Here is a 7,677-nt window from a genome sequence, read left to right on the forward strand (position 1 = left end):
GAAGGATACTGTAAAATCTCCATTCCCTCCCCACTCCAGGGGAAGGTTAGTGCAAAATCTCCATTTCCTCCCTACTCCAGGGGGAAGGATATTATAAAATCCCCATTCCTTCCCCATTCCAGGGGAAGGATACTGTAAAATCTCCATTCCCTCCCCACTCCAGGGGAAGGATATTATAAAATCCCCATTCCTTCCCCATTCCAGGGGAAGGATACTGTAAAATCTCCATTCCCTCCCCACTCCAGGGGAAGGATATTATAAAATCCCCATTCCTTCCCCATTCCAGGGGAAGGATACTGTAAAATCTCCATTCCCTCCCCACTCCAGGGGAAGGATATTATAAAATCCCCATTCCTTCCCCATTCCAGGGGAAGGATACTGTAAAATCCCCATTCCCTCCCCACTCCAGGGGAAGGATATTATAAAATCTCCATTCCTTCCCCATTCCAGGGGAAGGATACTGCAAAATCCCCATTGCCTCCCCACTCCAGGGGAAGGATACTGCAAAATCTCCATTCTCTCCCCACTCCAGGGGAAGGATACTGCAAAATCCCCATTTCTTCCCGATCAGCTGGGAATTAGGAGGCAGAGAACAGATGGGGGCACGGCCAGTCAAGAGGTGGTATTTGCCGGTTCTCCGAAATACTCAAAATTTCTTCTACTGGTTCTCCAGAACTGGTCAGAACAGTGGGGTGGGTTAAAGCAAGTCATAAAAGCAGAGATACCTGCTTTCTTCTGAAGAGCATTCTCTTTCCCAAGCCAGCTGCGACTCCAGTGGTAGATCATTTCCACCAATGGAAGACAACGTTTGTAACTCAAGGTGGAACTGTGGAGTCCTCAATGGTCTCTGAGCTTGGTTTTATTTCATGCATTACCGAACTAGGTAACATCATCAGTGCTAGATCAGGTTCTAACTGGCTCTCATCCTGCTTAATCTTTTTTTCCAAGGCACCCAAAGGCCAGACAAGGAATAATGGATGGAAACTGGTCAAGGAAGAAGATTCAACCTAGAAATAAGGAGAAATTTTCTGGCAGGGAGAACAATCAACCCATGGAAGAAAAGTTGCCTTCAGAAGTTGTGGGGGGCTTCATCTCTGGAGGCTTTCAAGAAGAGATTGGACTGCCATTTGTTGGGGATGGTGTAGAGTCTCCTGCTCGGGCAGTGGGTTGGACTAGATGACCTACAAGTTTGGAATCCTTACACAGTCGCCAACGACTCAAGTCCAGCTCCCTGTGAATTCCGTTGACTCTTCGCTAGTGACAATTTGCCTTGATTGTAATTCAGATTCTTGTCTACCGGGAGCGTAAAATAAAGCTCACAGGACTTTTGAACTCCATCCTGACTCCCGGTTTCTTGTTTCTGACAGTAGCCCTGATCTCGAGACTGCAGAAGCTGGTCAAATTGTCTGCCAAACTATTTCCTTGGAAAAGAAGTTTTTGCATTTAATCTTTGCAACAGGGGGAAAAAAAAAAGCACCGATGAAGCACAACTTATCTTTGATTTTCCTCTGGCTTTCCTTAATTGCTCTTTGCTTATTAAGGTCACTGACAAGAGAGCAATTTTTCTAATAATCCTTTATTGCTCCAACTTTCAAAGGAGGCTGGAATGAATTGTTATTTTAAAAAGGAGAGATTGTGCCAAAGAATATAAATTGGAAACGTACTTTGAAAAGCGAAGACAAACTTTATATATGTGTGTGTGTGTGTGTGTGTGTGTGTGTGTCTGTGTGTGTGTCTGTGTGTGTGTCTGTGTCTGTGTGTCTGTGTGTCTGTGTGTGTGTGTTTGTGTGTGTGTCTGTGTGTGTCTGTGAGTCTGTGTGTCTGTGTGTGTCTGTGTGTGTTGTATTTGTGCTGATAAATAAATAAAGGGAGACTAGTATAGATCTATTTCAAGCTATTTAGCTCTTATCAGCTAGCCATACCCTTACTGGGATTCGAACCTGTGCTGTATTGCATCTTAGGCAGATGTGTTAACCACTGAGGACAGAGGACAGAGAATGGACAGAGAATGGAAGTAGTGATCTTCCTCCCATATTTGGGCATACCGGGGGTTGTATCTATCTATCTATCTATCTATCTATCTATCTATCTATCTATCTATCTATCTATCTATCTATCTATCTATCTCTATCTCTCTCTCTCTCTCTCTCTCTCTCTCTCTCTCTCTCTCTCTCTCTCTCTCTCTCTCTCTCTCTCTCTCTCTCTCTCTCTCTCTCTCTCTATATATATATATATATATATATATATATATATATATATATATATATATATATATATATATATAATCTATCTCTATCTCTATCTCTATCTCTATCTCTATCTCTATCTCTATATCTATCTATCTATATTCACACCTATTCGGTAAAACCGGTTCGTCAAATCTACCGAACCGGTTAGAAGAGGTTCCACCAGTGGACCCGGAAAGCAGGCCACACCTACAGAAGAGGTTCCAAAAATTTTTGAAACCCACCACTGGTCCTTGGATGTGATTATTCTACACTATCATGCTCCTGTTTATAAAACTCAGTGCCACTGTGAAAGGTAAGGATGACTCCTGCGTTTGTGGTGCAATCAGAACATTGCGTGTGCTGAAGTTGTTTTCACGCAAATCAAAGATGCCTTTTAAAAAACAAGTTTCCATCCTATTCTTATGCATGCCAGTGCTGTGTGGGGGGCAATTTAAGGTGGTTCTAACAAGTGTCGTCGGCATCTTCATATCCGGTCACATGGGCGGCAAGCCACTCCCATCCGGTCACATGGGCAGCAAGCCACTCCCACAAAGGAGGCCACACCCACAGAGTAGGTTCGAACAATTTTTGAAACCCACCACTGATTTGGAGCCTGGGGAGGGCCACCACCACCCCTGGCCTTGGCGAAGGAGGCTGACTAGGCCACACCCAGCCAGAAACCTGGCAGAGGAGTCCTTGCTAAAAATTTTGAAGCCCATCCCTGTTCTTTACTTGCTGAGTGGGAAAAAAATGAGTGCATTTCTTTTTTCTCAGTGGTTCTTATTTATCCTGAAGACACGGCTGCCGTGGGCCCAAGTTTAGACAGTCTGCCTTCCCCGTTCAGCCTCACTGTCTCCTCAAGCATCTCTGTCGCTGGGATTTCCAGCTTGCTAACAAGGATGGAGGGAAAGGAACTTGCATCACTGTGAGAGATGGATTGCCCAATCATGTTTCTTGCAGAGACATCGAGTTCATAAATGAACTTGGTATCCGAGGGATCCATAATTCTTCTCGGGCTGGGCTAAGGGGCCGTCATTATCATTATTTAGATGGCTGTCAGCCTTAGTCTAATGAGATCCAGCATAGTTCCTTCAGAAAAGGAGAGAGGGAATCGGCAGTCTGGTTAGAGTTGAACGGCCCCAAAATTCACTCACGGTGGTTGGCTTCTTGAAATAACCTCAACGAGAAAGTTTCATGGATGTGGCAGAGGTGGATTGTGTTCCCAGTTCAGACTGGATCGGGCAAACCGGTAGTAGCGGCGGCAGGAGGCTCCGCCCACCCGCTCGGATGCTTCTCTGCATGCGCTGAAGTGTTGCGTGCCTGCGCAAGTGTACACAGGAGCGTGCCTGAATCAGTAAATCAATGCTCATTTTAAGGCATCCATTTCAGTTTCCACATTATTAGGGCACATTTATTTATGAAACGGTTTCATATGAGTAGCGTGGTGGCCTAGTGGCAAAGACATTTGCCTCCCATTTGGGAGGTTGAGCATTCAATCCTAGGTAACAGCAAATATTTCTCTCTTAGGGTGCAAAGAAAAAAAATTATCTGCTGTGAACTCTGTGTGGCATCAGGAAGGGCATCAGGCCAGTAAATGCTCAGCTCCATCCAGTTACCCCGACTGTACCCTGAATTAAGGGATCAAAGGGAAAGGTTCCCGTCACACATATGTGCTAGTCATTCCTGACTCTAGGGGGTGGTGCTCATTTCCATTTCAAAGCTGAAGAGCCAGCGCTGTCCGAAGACGTCTCTGTGGTCATGTGGCCGGCATGACTCAATACCGAAGGTGCATAGAATGCTGTTCCCTTCCCACCAAAGGTGGTGCCTATTTTTCTACTTGCGTTTTTTACATGCTTTCGAACTGCTAGGTTGACAGAAGCTGGGACAAGCAGCGGGAGCTCACTCCGTTAGGCGGCACTAGGGATTCAAACCGCCGAACTGCGGACATTTCTGATGGAGGAGCTCAGCGTCTTAGCCACTGAGCCACTGCGTCCCTGAATTAAGGGATTACAGGGTCATAAAAAGGGAGGGATTTTTTTTATTAAACAGATTTATAGGACTTCCCAACTCACAAAATGAAACGACACGCTCTTAGGATATGCGTGCTGTGCGTAATCAAAGTGATCCTCTTCAAAGTTGCACATGGCGCGCAACGTGTGGTTCTGAATGAACGGGATCACTCATGATTGTGCAGAATATTCACATCCCAAGATCTTATAAGAGCCGAGGTGGCGCAGTGGTTAGGGCGCAGTACTGCAGGCCACTTCAGCTGACTATTATCTGCAGTTCGGCGGTTCAAATCTCACCGGCTCAAGGTTGACTCAGCCTTCCATCCTTCCGAGGTGGGTAAAATGAGGACCCGGATTGTTGGGGGCGATATGCTGACTTTGTCAACCGCTTAGAGAGGGCTGAAAGCCTATGAAGCGGTATATAAGTCTCACTGCTATTGTTGCTATCTTGCCATTTCATTCAAGAACAGCTGGGTGTGTTTTGTTGGGAGTTTCTATTTGGGCTCCTTTTTTTGTATGACTCAGATGTCCTTAGATTGGTTCAAAATGGCTGGTGTTTTTTTTTTAATGTGACACGTGCATCCCCCCAAAAAAGTAGGAAAACCCATATATCGATCTTTGAAAGTGCTTAAGCATAAGGTTAAAAAATATGACTAGGTTCAGCCAAATCGATACGTATAAATTAAACCTCCCCTTGGCTCTATGGAAAACAAAGAGGACTACAGATCTTAAGAGGTTTTAGATGGACATTTAAAAACCTCAGCCACAGCAGATGACCAAAATAGTTTGAATAGGCCTTTCTAAAAAAATATATAATATAATATAATTTGAATACGTGGAGTAAATGCATCCATTACACATTTCTAAATTTTGAATTCTTACCTTTGCAAAAAAAAGAAAAAAGAAAAGAAAAAAGCAGACATAAGTTATTTGCTTTGCCCTCCAAGCTGCAAAGACAGTTTGTCCTCCATAAAATTCCTCTCACATATCAACTTTTCTACGCCTAAATGAAGAAATCTGTCTTTTGGGTGTCCTTTTCTAAATGAACCATTTATCATTTCCGCAATTTTACTGTCAACGATATGACAGCCTTGCTGAGAGGGCTTTAGAAGAGAAAGAGACTTATTCATCAAGGTTGGAGTTTCTTGGTAGCAACCAAGTGCCAAAATGATTGTTTTGTCCTCAGAAGAAGCCTATCGGTTGTTAGTAGGCAACAGAAGAAGGAGAAACATCTTCAGGAGTCAACCAAGGGCTTCTCTGAAGCATCTCATGATCTCTTTCGAAAAACAAGAGGTTGAATGAGAGACACTTCCATCATCCTGAATCTGTTTGGTTCTTGTCTTATGAAAGGACTGTATATCAGATATCGGTTTTCAGCATGTGTGATCTGGAGCATCTACAGATGACTTGGCTCAATGGCTAAGACGCTGAGCTTTTCGATTAGAAAGCTCGGCAGTTCAGTGGTTCGAATCCCTAGCGTCATGTAATGGAGTGAGCTCCCATTACTTATCAAAAAGGTTTTGTTGTGTCCACCAGCGGCCAGTGGAGCTGGCAGCAGATTCAGACAGTGAGGAGGTTGGGGAGGAACATGGTCCTGGAGTCTGGGGAAGGCTCTGATGAGGGCTCTGTGTCAGAGGCAGAGAGGGGGCCAGGGCCGTATGCCAGTTATCAGCTGCCTTCAGAGTCAGATAGCAGTGAGGCAGACGAACAGCTGGAGCCTGTTCCCAGTGTGCGCATGCGCAGAGTTGCCAGACGAAGGGAACAGCTAAAGAACAGGGGTCGACTTGGGAGTAAGGCCACAGGTGGACGATGAATGGCCCCTCCCAGAGGAAATAAAAGAGGAGCGAAAGGGGAGTGGAGTTTGCAGGAGACAATTAGTTCGCTTAATTGGTTCGTGACTCTCCGAGGCTCTTCGCCAAGTTTTGCAGATATCGGCCTAGCAGCTCTCCAAGCCAGAGAAGGTCTGTGACCGTAAATCCTCCCTGGAAAGACTTTGCTGGTTGTGAATGAGCAGAATTCACAGCCAATTAATAAAAGGGTTTTTTGTCAAGACAAGGAGTTTGCTTCATGCTCTGAGGGAGCCTCTGTCAGAACAAATTCCTAGCATCTGCACTGAGCTCTCCTAAAGTTTAATGTAAGCCTGTTGCTACATTTCTGGATTGCCTTTGCCCAATTAGAGTTGGGTGAAGTCAACCTTGATTCCGAGGGGCTTTTGATCACCTAGTAAAAGGTTTGGAGGAGCCCTTAAAATCCTAGAGCTGCTTAATTTGTTTTCCTTCACCTATATTTCACATGGATCAGGAGAGGAACTCAATCCACGTTTCTCTTTACTCTGAAGTGAAGGGGAACTAATTCCGGAGAGACAGAAGTTAGAATTAGAATTAGAATTTTATTATTTGTATGCCGCCCTTCTCCGGGAGGACTCAGGGCGGCGAACACTTCAAGGGAGAAAAGGGGGAACATAAAAAAACAAAATACAAATAATAAAAGTAAACAACAGTCGCACAACCATACATGTCGAGAGGGGAGGGAACTCATCACCCCCAGGCCTGCCGGCAAAGCCAGGTTTTGACGGCTTTTCGGAAGGCCTGGAGAGAGGTGAGGGTCCGAATCCCTGCGGGGAGTTCGTTCCAGAGGGCCGGAGCTGCCACAGAGAAGGCCCTCCCCCGGGTAATAGCCAGGTGGCATTGGCTGGTAGATGGCACCCGGAGGAGGCCAACCCTGTGAGATCTAATGGGTCTGTGGGAGGTAATTGGCAGCAGGCGGTCTCTCAAGTTCTCTATTCCGGAAGTTAACAAGGGATAATACAGGTAGTTTTCAACTTACAACTGGTTCTTTAACGACCATTCAAAGGGGCTTAAAAATGCCAGTCCTTGCAGTTAATAACTGGTCCTTGCCCTTATGACCATCACAACATCCCCACAGTCACAAGATCAGAATTCAGGCCGTTGGTAATCAGTCTGTATTCATAACCATTGTCATTTGCAATCTCTTCAGCTGGCTTCCCACAAGCCTTGCCAGTGTCAGAAATCTGAATTTGCTTCATGACCCCCTGATTCATTTTAACGACCGCAGCCCCCAAAAGGATGTAGAATCCAGCGTAACTCGCTTAACAACTGCCTCACTTAACAATGGCGCCATTCCCAACTGTGATCATAAATTGAGAACTACTTTAAATGCTGCTTCTTGTTTTATTTTACTCTGTGTGTATTTCGCCTCTCGTCTGGTTGCCAGGAATATTGCAAAGATCGAAACACGACGGTGTGGATGCTGGGGAAGTGGGTGTAATACAGTTCGATGGAAATATAAAGCTGGTAAAAATGTCAGGGAGAAAGGCGAGGATTTTGAATGTTTCCTGTTGCAATTGTTTTCACTAATAACACATCAGTTGTAATGCCCCGAAAAGGTTGAGATCATGTCTGAGTGAGAATCTATTTTTT

This window comes from Thamnophis sirtalis, unplaced genomic scaffold, assembly GCF_051295495.1.
Source record: "Thamnophis sirtalis isolate CommonGarterSnake01/CBP01778 unplaced genomic scaffold, rThaSir2_p1.2 scaffold_14, whole genome shotgun sequence".
NCBI classification, from domain to species: Eukaryota; Metazoa; Chordata; class Lepidosauria; order Squamata; family Natricidae; genus Thamnophis; species Thamnophis sirtalis.